Source organism: Chelmon rostratus, chromosome 24 (assembly GCF_017976325.1).
Source record: "Chelmon rostratus isolate fCheRos1 chromosome 24, fCheRos1.pri, whole genome shotgun sequence".
Lineage (NCBI taxonomy): Eukaryota > Metazoa > Chordata > Actinopteri > Chaetodontiformes > Chaetodontidae > Chelmon > Chelmon rostratus.
The window spans coordinates 13,496,835-13,509,832 of NC_055681.1; positions in this window are offsets into that span (position 1 = coordinate 13,496,835).

Here is a 12,998-nt window from a genome sequence, read left to right on the forward strand (position 1 = left end):
GGTAGTTTTGAGTTTATCATGCATTTTATTTCATCTGTATTAGTCTACAGTCATGTGCTACCAGAATTTGGTGGTCCCTTCTTTAGGGTCCTATGAAATGTGCTTCAGTTTTTCTGGATTTAATCTCATTTTTCCCAAATCCCATTTTTTTGATTGAATTTGTCTGAATTCTGTGTTTTCCAATTTATGGAAATCAGAAGGAGTGTGTCATCGTGGTGGATGAATAAATTTCGATAATAAAAAAGTCCAAATTCAAATTGTCTTCCGCAGGATGGTAATTAGTGTGCCTGAGGCTACTCTCAAGCTCAGGCAACACTCGATGCCTGTGCTGACACAGCTTTTTTATGTATTTTAGCAGAATATCTGACTATCTGGTTGATTTGCCTTTCTATCAATGCTATGAGCAGTTCTCTCAGAAAGTTTTCTTGTCTCCGCTTGACCTTTATTACACCACGAACTGAGGAAACAGCTACCTGAAAATGCTCTGCCATTGTGGCCGATGCAGAATGTAGTCACATTTTTATCAAGTGTTTGCTTAAAGGGCAACTGCCAACAGAGTGCAGTGTGGCGGAGGTTAATATTCCTGAAAAAAGTATGGCTGAAATGAGGAGAATCAGGTTTTATACTGTATGTTTTGGAGTGACTCGTCATTTCTCCTGTTTAGCAGGGACAGGTGGCAGCTGCTTGGGGAGCAAGTTTGTAAAGCTGTGAAATTCGCCTCTCCTAATGATGATTGTGAACCAGCTATAGCCCTAAGAAGCTAATTAAGGTCTGACACACTGAGTAAAAGGTATCTGAAAGCGTACAGGGTAAAAAAGTTTGAAAAGTTTGAGCAATGGTGCCCTGACTTTTGCATGCCAACATCAATATATCGTCTGTTGAAATAGCCACTTTGCGTGAGATTTAAGCATAGAATGTTAACCCCCTCAGGTTTCCAGAAAAACAGGGAAGAACATACTGTACGTACAGACAGGGGAGATGGGCAGATTCCAGAAATCATACAGAGTGAACATTCTTTCTCAATCCTTCGCTAATGTGTTTGGAAATGACTGCGAAAGACAGATTTTTATGGGGAATAACAGGGTCTTTTTACTTCCATTCCTCAGTCATGTCGTGTGGTCTGGATGAATGTTCACTATTAAAGCATTTGTCATGGCATGCAGTCACATAGATGCACGTTCTTGCTGGTGGGAAGGTGGTAAATGTCTGCAATTAAGCAGGACACTCTGACCACCTGTGGCTGCATGAAAGAGAGCAGTCTGACTTCTGATTTCTGACATCATTGTGGGAATATGCAAAGATGATGATCAAGATCAAGAAATTTACGAGCAGAAGATGAACTTTTTACCATATTGGACACTCTGTGAAAGGTCCTCAGCACAGCATAAATGATACGCAACAGGCAGGCGAACATGACATGTGCTGAGCCTAGTGTCAGCTGCAGTCTGTATGATTGGTGGTGAGAGAGCAGGGTCGCACTCATTGGCAAAAAGTCACTTCTCACTGATCCCTGAGCGAAGGGACAAAACATGTCCCACACAGAAAAAATCTGATAAGAATTAAATAATAAATAATAATAAAAAACTTTAAAATGTGCATGTGAAGGAATTGTGTGTGCTCATGACATATTTAAAAATCATTATATTATATATTAAAACAGTGGTCAAAATGCAGGCTCTGCATCCAGAGAATACATGTATTTAGTCCTCAGCAAGCGGTCACAAAGTCAAACAGCTAAAAAAAGTGTGTAAAACTACTACAAATGCATATATATATATATATATATATATATATATATATATATATATATATATATATATATATATATTCAGTTTATAGTTTCCATAAAATACTGTCTATCAAAGCTCTCTCCCCACTCCCTATCAGCTTCATTAATGCTATATTTGATTCATTTTTTAAATATTTTTTACATTTATTTTGAATAAAACAAAAAGTACTGCGGTTACCGATTTCCCTGAGGACCTCTTTTCCATTTCCTGTTCATGGTGAAATCAAGTTTTAAAACAAAAATTATTAATATCACTGTGGCAACATCTTTTCATTATTATGGTCTCAGTTCGTAATAAAATCAACTTTCGGCTATGGACGCAGCTCGTAACTGAGGAGAAGACGAAAATGGCTCCACTCTACAAAATGTGATAAGATGAACAAATTTGACTTTGTCATCTCTGTCAGAGGTCAGCTCCATCAGATTTTGTGTCTGATGTAGTTGCCATGTAAACTGATGGGCTTTTATAATACTGTTATGTTATTTTATATGGTGCTGCATGAGTAGCAGCCTGCTGCCACACACTGCTGAGCTCTCTGCTCTAGTTTCTTTAACTTGGTGCATTTTTTTTCTTAGCTGTGCAATTACTCTTTTTAACTTGTCCGACACCGGACACTGAAGTCACAGAGTGTGCCCTTGTCTTTGTGCTGGTTTTTCTGGATCAGGTTTATCTGCAGGGCAATGCCTCAGTGAAAATATACAGCTTTTATATCACTAGTCAAAAGGTAAGGAGTCATTCACACGGACAGCGGAGAGCAGAGACATTAAAGAAGAAACAGACAGCAGAGCCGGCCAGGTTAGCTCACTCTTCACTTGCCGCCGGCGTTCACGCAGCAGATGGCGGGTGATGAATGAGCTGTGTTACATGGAAACATTTCTGAGAGTCACAGATGATGTCAACGTGAATGGCTGCTAGTGTTTGAGTCCGCATGCAAGCTTATGGCTAAACTCAAGAAGTGTGAAATAATAAAACCCATCCTAACCCTAAAAGAATGCCTCATCTACAAAGAAGCATGGAAAAATCCTACTTTCACTGTTCAGTTATGGTCGGTGATGAGGAGAATCCAGTTGAAAGTCAGACTTCTGGCTGTAACGCAACATCCCAGAGGTCAGTATGCTGTTTTGTACATTTTACACCTTCTATCCAAAAGGCTCAAATGCACTTTCACCTGGTGAAACACAACCAATAAAGTTGGCCTAAAGCTGACTGAATAGATTTTTGGCCACTTGGGGGCAGCAGAACAAGTTGTCAACGCAACATTGACATAATATTATAAAGCTGTTATGGCTAATATGTTAGCAATCAGTTGCTTATCTCCCATCCAGCAGACACAGAGATCATTATCATTAATTAACATCGTGAATTTGGTGTCACATTCCCTCTCCTGTAAGCTCTGGTTTGATCTCCACCAACTCCTGAGTAAGAGAGTTGGCTTTTTAGCTGCTAAATGCTACACTACTACATCCTTGCTGTATGTGTTTGCATATTACACACACACACACACACATGAAACTCCACACCACCTGAGAGCTGAAATACAGCTCTATGCATCTCCATCAGTGGTAGAGAGATCCAAAGAAGGACAGCCCTCCATGATCCAAGCTTCTTCAACCCTGAAGACCCAGAAACCAGTGCCACGACTAAATCACCGCTCTTCTACAAAATACCAGGCTCAGAGGGTCATGAGTGACCCATAAACCCAGCGCTACGGGCCTTAGTGGCGCCTCACCCGGTCTGGTGACTTCACTGATGTCCTGTATTTTTGGACATGTTATAAGCGGCCACATCAGAAAGTGGTGCTGCAGCACAGCTGGTGCTGGAAGCTTGGTGTTGTAGGTCATGCGGTGGCTAGTCATGGCTTTCAGAATGTGGGAACTACAGAAAGCAAGCTCATGAGCTGAGGTAGCTGTGTCCACTTTAGCAAATGCCTGTGAAAAACAGTCGTCAGACATCGTGGACACTTTGCTTAAGACGAGGAAACACAATACTTTTTGCTGCTTCTGTTGCTTCAGTTCCTTTGACTTGGGAAATACTTAAACATTTTAAATTTTTAACATTTTTCATAAGTTTCGTCACCTCCAGTGTGAAAATCTGGAGAATGAGATGGTGCTTCACACAGAGGATGCGACGATGTGTCCTCGCCTCACCAATCATAATCAGCCGCTTCCTGTCACCTTTTCTTACAACGAAAGGCGGGAGAACAGAGTCCTCGCTCTCCAGATCACGAACAGAACGAAAGAAAAAAAGAAAGAGAGAGAGAAAGGCGGAAGTGTGCTTGATCACCCTAATCTCCATCATCTTTGACCTGTCTGTTCTGTATGCTTTCAGCCACAGAGTCACCCCATGCAGATACACAGAGCAGAGTTCATGCACCACACCAGCACCAATCCCAATTAGATATTCATGTCACAGACTGTGAGTCATAGTCTGCTGTATGAAAACTACGTATTTGTAGCAAACGAGCATAGAATAACTGGTGTTACTGAAATGTATATATATATAAACTACAGTTTGTTTTTAAATCCTCCTTCAGACATTTATTTTGTACAAAAATTAGAGATTCACCTCATTAATACATAATTTATATATATATATAATAAATAAAGTAAATTGGATGGCAGTAATGACTCTTTACATTAATTGAATGCATTTTATATTGGGCTTCAACCGAATAACCATCAAATATGATTCATACATTGTGAGAACGCGCTATAGCCTTTTTTTTGTAAAAATAAATAAATGAAAAACTAACAAACAATGAAATTAAATGATATGTGCTCCCTCCTCCTCTCAGAAACTGACCGCAGCACAGTTGGTGCAACATGTTGAATATCAATCCATCTCAAATCAGAGCACACACAGCTGCAACCGTAAATAGGGGGGTCACCTGGAAAGTGCGCGCCGATCGGGGTCACCCTGCTGTCTCTGGGCTCCCCTGGTTCCCCTCCAGTCGGTCCATGTTCATCAGATGCCGTGGTCGCAGTCCACGTCCCGGCAGATGTACCACAGGATCACGTAGAGGATGAGCAGGATGGCGAAGATGAAGAGAGCCACCAGGATCGCCTTGGACACGGGAGAGATGAAGGACTGCATCTCCAGCTGAGGGGATCCTCGGTCTGCACGCGCTGTCGGTGTTGGTGAGGCTGTCGAGGCGCGCGCGCACACAGCGGGGAAGTCCACCTGATGTCCGCAGAGGGGACGGAGAAGCCGTTCACCTGGTCAGTGTGTGAGGGGGGGGGGGTCTCTGCTCTCTGCGCCACCTTTTTCAACATGCATCATCAGCAACATGCACCCCCAGTTTCTTCCTTTCATTTCTAAAAGCATCCAGTGTTCACCACTTAATCTCCAATTTCAAAACAGGCCATTTTCATTGGCTGAGACCAACAAATAATATGCCATGTGCACTGCAGTGCATGCAAATTGATAGGTTAATAGGCTGCAGATCCCACTGAAGAATATGGGATGTATACAAGGTTTTTCACATGTTTTTAGTGTTGTAAACACAGTAATTGCATTGAAGTACTATATAAATAGAAAAAAAAAATAAAGCATTGGAATGAATGACCCATAATAATTCATGCAATCATTAAAAATACATTCACAGTTCTTACTAAATGTTGTGTAACACAGACGGGTGTAAAATGCCCACAGGGATGCTCCTTATTCTGTTAATGGTGCATATCAAGTAATGACTGACTGATCTGAGTCACTCACCGCTAATCCTTCTGTAATGACTTTTTGTTTTTAACTCATCTGTTTTTCTAAGGTCTGGTGATAATAACGCACCTTTTGCAACAGGCCCCTCAGAGTGCCACACCCGGGCCGCTCTTTAAAAGGCAGGAGTCAGAACAGGCAGCACACGACGGCGGCATCTGCATATTTCACACAAGCAGTGGTGAGAAAAAGTCGGAGGCTATGGTCAAAATGAGTTTTGGTTTGGGGGCTGCGTGCCTTCTGCTGCTGGTCACTGGGACAGTGACAGTGAAAGGTAAGATGACTGTCACCATGGTCGATGGTCATGGTATCGATTTATCTATTGAAGGTGATGCCTTAAAGGCTCAGAGGCTTTGTACAATGACTCAGGAACAGTGGTGTTATATCTGATCCATTATATTCTTATATTGGCAGAATAATTTAAAACTAGGTTTAATGCTTACCTTGGATCAACACTGTAGTTATTCAAAAGTAGATCTATTACTTGGTTTTTTGGGGTCACCAAGAATTGAGCCATCATTCAACAGAGCTTTTGAGGTGTGTTTTTCTGATGAATACTGGATTCTTGTCTTTTTTCTGTATTACACAGCAGATCTCAGCTTGTAAACCAGCTTGAATGCCTTGTAAGGCTTACTTCTCATGAGGTGCTCGATATGTGGTTCATGTTGTAAATAAATACTCAGTGAAACGTTTCAAAGCTTATTTCCGACCTTGGACAAAACGGCCTCTCCTCAAAGTCTATTAGAAGCTGTTCTGGACTTTCCGAGATATCACATGGTTATGTGGTTTGACTTGTGGTCACTGAGCTGATGTGCAGACATCCAGTTTTTTCCTAGGCCCTTTCACAGCGTCTCGTCCTTTTTGGCATAAAATTTCAAGCTTCAGCTCTAAATAATTCATTTAGTTGTTGTTTCGAAGTTTTGAATTATTACACATGATCTTCGTTCATGGTCCGAAATTAGTTAGGAACAAGAGGACATGAGATCCTGTCAGACAGGAATGCAAGAGATGGGAGACTTTGCAAGTGTTCTGTTTAGTTTATTATCAGAAAATTCAATTTTAAAGTACAAGGCTGGAGTTTTTTTGTGCATATTTCTTATTGTCAACAAATCTAAAAAAAAAGGCCAATTCAAATTGTGTGTTAGACCACGTCTCAATACTTTCTGTCTGTGTAATTTCATTTTCACAGTGTAATTTCCTGATAGTTTCATCCCATAAAGAGGCGCTAGTGGCCAAACCTGCATCTTAATCAAACAAATGCATGACTGGGATCAACAGCAACCGTTGCAACTAAAACAGAGGGAGCCTATAAGGTTAGCATGACAGCTGTTGTTGAAAGACAGCTGACCACAATTGTCAGTCAGTACTGCATGGAAGCCAACAACTGCAACATGGACAGTACTGACCACAATTCACATCAGTAATGATTTTAATCTTTTCCTGTTAGGGAAGGCTCAAACTATCATGTCTAATGATAACCTGATGTTGATTTGTGTCTTCCTTTTACAGGATCTGACCTGTCTGATGCCATAGATGATAATGGTGAGTGGCCTTTGCTTTGGTCTTATGTCGCTGCTCAAAACCATCAGAAATGTTAATGCCACGTCATAATCGAAATGAGCACAGACTGGATCAGAGGCTATTGCACTGGCAGGACATCAAATTAACATCTGAATCCAAGGAGATCCGACGAGCGGGGACTGATGATGGCGATTTAGTGGAATTATGGTATAAAAAGAGACAAGATGAGGTGGGGGAAAAAAAAAAGTAGATGTTGAAAGGCGGTGGTACCTGGTGGTGCCAAACAAAGACACGCAAGACTGAAAAACAACAGCATGACCTGCTTGAGAAACAGCTAGTGTGACACTGACAGCCACTCACAACAGATGTGGGTCAACACCTCAGCATTGCACCACTTCTGCTGCCACCCAAGTATTAGACCTGATGTAACTAATCACAGCACCACCCTTTCACAGGGGCCCATCACTAGTTATGTATTGATGCTTTATGCTGCTGCTTCTGATGCTGCTTTCTGTGTGTGTGTTTTTTTAATTTATATACTTGTTGATGATGTTTCCATACTCACAGATCCCAGCCATGGAGCAGCTGTTCACCGATCTATGCGTGGTGAGTGTGCAAATGCAAATTTCAATACAGACTGAAATACATTTTAAAGTCACTGTATTCAACAGTCGAATGCTTTTGTATTCGTTCAGCTGTATACATCTCGACCAAACCTCAGGTCTGAGCAGGATTGTACAGATCCACACCCTGATTTCCCCAGTAGCAACCACAAATCCCCAAAACGTCATCCCAGCTTGAGTTGATGTATGGAAACTCAGCTGTTGAGTTTCACAACATCACGAAACTGAACGTCGGCTAGCGGGGAGTGGATCTTTAGATGGGCGTTCACCTTTTGTTTTTCATGTCTTTCTCAAACAGCAATCGGCGTGTATGATTTTCTCCGTGGCAGAGGTGAGAAGCTTCAACATTTGATTGGACATAATTGCAGTGATACCATCTTGATGAGTCGAATTCATTTGTTACTGTGGTGGCTCTAACTTTTCTAATGTTTGGTAAAAGGTAAAAAGGAACCTTGGACATGTCATTTTGTGAGGACAGTAAGACCTTTTGTTTATGCATCTCTATGTTATAGGAGCCCCTACCATGAGACCCAGACCTACTAAATTCCCCAGAGGAAGTGAGTCTACAAATGTCACACTAATTCACATTTATTGCCTCTTTAACACTTTCATAGTATATTATTAAATAATCATTATCCATTGTAATTATTTGATCATCTTGATTTTCAAATTTGATCTAATTTCTTCTTCATATTCTGCATTTTTAGATGGCTTTGGGTTCAGTCTGGCCGATGCTCTTAGTCCCGGTAAAACTCACTTATGGAAAACTAATATGCACTCAATACAGCTGAGAGCAGTCATTTTTCTTTTACATGCTGCTGTAATGCCCAAATTTCCCCAGCTGGGGGTAAATAAAGTTTTATCTTATCTTATCTTAGGCCATTGTTTGTTTATTTAAAGCTACATTAACTGATATTTGGCCTATTATCACCTTATATGAGCTGATTTGTTCTTATTATTTAACAGTTTTAGCTTGCGTTTGATTTAAATATTATTCTACATATCGATTATTGTGTGTACGTTCCCTTCGGCTCTGAGATGCTCCCCACAGGAGTGAGTGGAGACCAAACCAGAAGTAAAAAGAGAGCGAATATTGAACTTAGATCCATCACTTACACAAATAGTCAACAGTATCCAAACGTGCTGACTCAGCATTTAGTGTAATGATTTGATTTGTTTGATGGGAAACTAAAACTGACTGTAGTCTGGTCATGTGAGGGAAGGATAAGAATTCCAGATTATTAGGCATTAATTTATGTGTGTGTTTTTGAATCTGAATCCCTTCAGTTTAATCCCAATCCGTCAGTATGCTGTATTTTGATGATGATGATGAACACACTGTCACACTGACCTTGTCTGTTCCACAGGCTCCCAGACCTCTAAGCATGGTCGAGGAAGTGAGTACACAAAAGCTCAACTTGCTCAATTCTTGCCAATTCCTGACATATAGATATAGATAGAAGTGACAAATCTGTGTTTATACTCAAATCCTGCATTTCTGTAATTTATCTGTCTGTAGGTATTGATTGAGTTATATTTAATATAACAGACAAATTATTTTTAATGAAAAGAAGTATACATTCATTTAGAGATGTTCAGTAAAGCCAAGTTAATTTAAAAAATATTTGTGTCTATGTTCTTTGTTTCTAGACGGCTTTGGGTTCAGTCTGGAGGATGCTCTCCGTCCAGGTAAAATTATTAATTCAAGGTTTCTGTCCTGTTAAATATCATGTATATTGTAAATTGGGTAACTTTATATTGTTAGTTAATATCATAAATTGTAGAGGATCTCTTTGCCAGAGACATTGATGATATACTTCTCTTGGATCTCTTGAATTTCTGTGGTACAGTGGGCACAGTACATTTTGGCTCCGGGGATGCCATAATTCCAAATATAAGTATTTTTGAAAAAATGGATCAACACAAGCAGCGTGATTGGCTCGATCAAGTATATCTTTACAAAACAGAGATTTCAATCAGATTTGGTGGAACTTCAGCTGTGGGCTGAGGAACAAAGTGATTGTGTTTTGGTGTGGATAGCACCACCATGTGGCGGTGTATAGAGGCATTTAACGTTACAGCAAACACCCAAATTACCATCTCTACCCAAGCAGAGTCTTTGATTTTTTTTCCCCTCTAAATTTCATTCAGTCTTCACCTAAATTTGTGTGTGGACAGTGAAGTGAAAATGTGTGTTTTCTTGTATGTTGTCATAGTTGTCCAATAGCGACCAAATACACAAAACAAGAGCACATGTCAACTGTGTGATCCTGCATATCCTGATGGCATGAGGGGGTGTGACAGAAACGTGATGTTCAAATATCTGTAACTTGGCGGTTATGAGCTCTGTCACTGTGTGTCTTTGGATGAAGATCCAAATGCAGATTATCAATTATTTTCTATTAAAATAATACATTCAGATGGTCGTGCAGTGCTGCAGAGGTGTGTGCTCTCTTAGCAACCCCCTAACGTAAATATGTTGTTGTTATGTCCCACATTCTTGTTCCCACAGGTCCAAAACCCACTGGTAGACCTACTGAAGGAGGTGAGTCCACAAACCTCAGCTCTCCTTCGATTACTTGGTCATTCATTCATTCTCTTCCTCTAATCAAATGAATTCATAAACTCTTCCTCAGATTTCCAAAGCAACCTGGCCCAAAAGCTGAGCTCAGTCCTTGAGAAGCAAAACGAGCAGCTCAAACTGCTGCAGCAGCTGCTGGCTCGCTTGAATTAGGCCCACGAGCTCAGCGTGGAGCTGCAGGAAGAAACGCGTGAGTTGGAAATCAGAGTTTTTCCACAAATATTCTGAAATAAATACTTTTGGTGACACATTTTTTGTCATCCACACTCTCTGCTCACTTTGACTGATTGAACCCTGCTGGTGTTTTTAGACATGAAGAGGACGGGTTGGATGATGACACCTTCCTGAATATCCCCGATCTTCTTCATCCTTTTTCCTGACCAATAAACATCTATAAAAACATTCATGCTTAAAGAGACAGGGCGATGGTGACTGGTCTGTTAAAGATACTTCATTACACGACTGCTGAATTAATAAAGATGATCATGAATGGGGAACTTTTGTGCACATTCATTTGTAATAAGCTTAATAATAAACCATATTATTTGGTTCATGTGTGCCAAAAAAAAGTGGCTCCTAACTGAGGGAATGAGTCCCCCGGTGAGGTGAGGAGGAACACTTGACTGAGGCTGAATGTGAAGCTGAAGTTCAATAGAACATTTCACTTTGACTCTTTGACTCTATTGATTCATCATCATCATTAATGTTTGTAGTTCCACCAGTGTTTTCCTGCGATGACAGGAAATGGCCTGTGAATCTGATTCATTCATGAAAATTAAAGAAACGTGCTCTGATGTTTGGAAAAATATCAAAGGTGACATGGGTTGAAATACAAATACTGTCACATTCTAATTGAAAAGATGTATTTGTATATTAGCAAATGCCACAGTTATTGTGTTAACAGTGTCATCTGCATTGGGCCTTTTCACAGCATTTAAGCCTGCACATCTATGGTACATACATCCAAACAAGTGATTCGATTTAATCTGGATGATAAAACCTCTATGCAGGCCACAACACTCAAGGCAGGACAGAAAGAAAACCAAAAACTGCATGGGAGAAGAGAATGTAAAGTAGAACATGAAATCTAATTAAACAAGAGGGCAGCATTGAGATAGGGATGGTGATGAGAGTCATGGACGTTGGTTGTTTCTGTTGACTGACAGATCTGAGTCCAACTGCACAAATATCATCTTATCATGCAAACCTTCCCTCTATAGAAATGTTTTCACTGCTCTAAACAGACTGAAGACAACATGAAGACAGAAAATGAAGATAAAATACTGCTTGGATTTCCACTATGATCTTCATGAAATGGACAAAATATCTATTTTTGAAGAACAATTGAGGATCTAAACTGGTGTAAAAACTGAGACTTATATGTTTTGGCTTGTTGTCTGCATTGATTTACGAACAGGGTTCACTATATATGTAATCTCAGTGCTGCTGTAATGTCTTTTTCCACAGAAGATATTTGACATTCATTGTCCTCCAGAGGATCTTCAGCAGTTTTGGTCATTACCTAAGGCCAAAAGCTTACAATGCTCTGCGCACAAGAAAAGCCGTCTTCATGAAATTTGCTTTTGCTGTTTATTCATGCCTCGAGGATGAAAAAAGCCTTGTGCTCCAGTTAGTTTAGTGCTCACTGTACTGTACTGTTAACATCATGAATCCCAAAGAGTTCAGTCAAGTGTTTCAGTCTAACTGTATATAATGTGAATATGCCATTAAATCATATAATGCAATATTATTATAATATATTGTAAGTACTTTAGATCTACAGTGTATACATTATGAGTTGCTAATTGGAAAAATATGTGGTTTATATATTTATACAGGCATTGCGAGCTCATCACAGTTTTGCAGCCTCTATGGAATTATTTTTATTGGTTGGCATAAAAACTTCATTTTGCATTTGTAATGAAGAGTCGAGTATCCCAGCTTCTTGGATACCACCTCCATCTCATTTGCTCAATAACTGAGAAATCAGATGAATAAATGGTTGTTGCTGCTCTCCTTTTCTTCCCAGTATAATGTCTTAGTGCTTTTAGACTCTAGTATAATGAGTTAAACATGCTAATACCCCTGAACTGAGCGCGTTCACTGTCATCATCAATGAAAAACCCATCAGAACCAATAATTCAAGATGAAAGCAAGGTGCATCGACACTAGGTGGCGCACAAGCTGCAGTAGAAACTGGAGGTGCGTGCTGGGCGAGCTGGGCACTGGACCACACCTATAGGCTACCTCCAACTCCTCCTACTGACTTTAAGTGTGACAATAGGTTTAGTGTATTAGGTGGAGACTCTGCCTTTATTTTAGCCCTTTACGTTGCCTCATGAACACATTTCAATGTGGCTTCTCTGTTGCATGAAAACGGATTAAAGGAAGACAGAATAATGCAATAATTTGATTTGTTTGATGCTATTAAGTGGTGTTAATCCTTCAAAGATCGGTGATTGTATGAATCTTATACCAAATGCAATTCAAAATTAAGTCTCCTTGTGATTCCTTGCCTCTCAGAAATAAAACTCACCCTTTTAAGCGCTCTTTACCTCTGCAATAGTTAAAGTAGCACTTTTTATCAACAAAATTGCAACTTGCTTATTTATTTATTTATTTATTTATTTTAAAATTGCTTATTTTGTTTTATGTTGTTTTGCTTCTACGAAGTCTATGGATAAAAAACTAAACAAAAGTTGCTATTTTGCCATGTATTTTCTAATTCAGTTTGGTGCTTGAAATGAACACTGACTTGTAGCGTTCAAT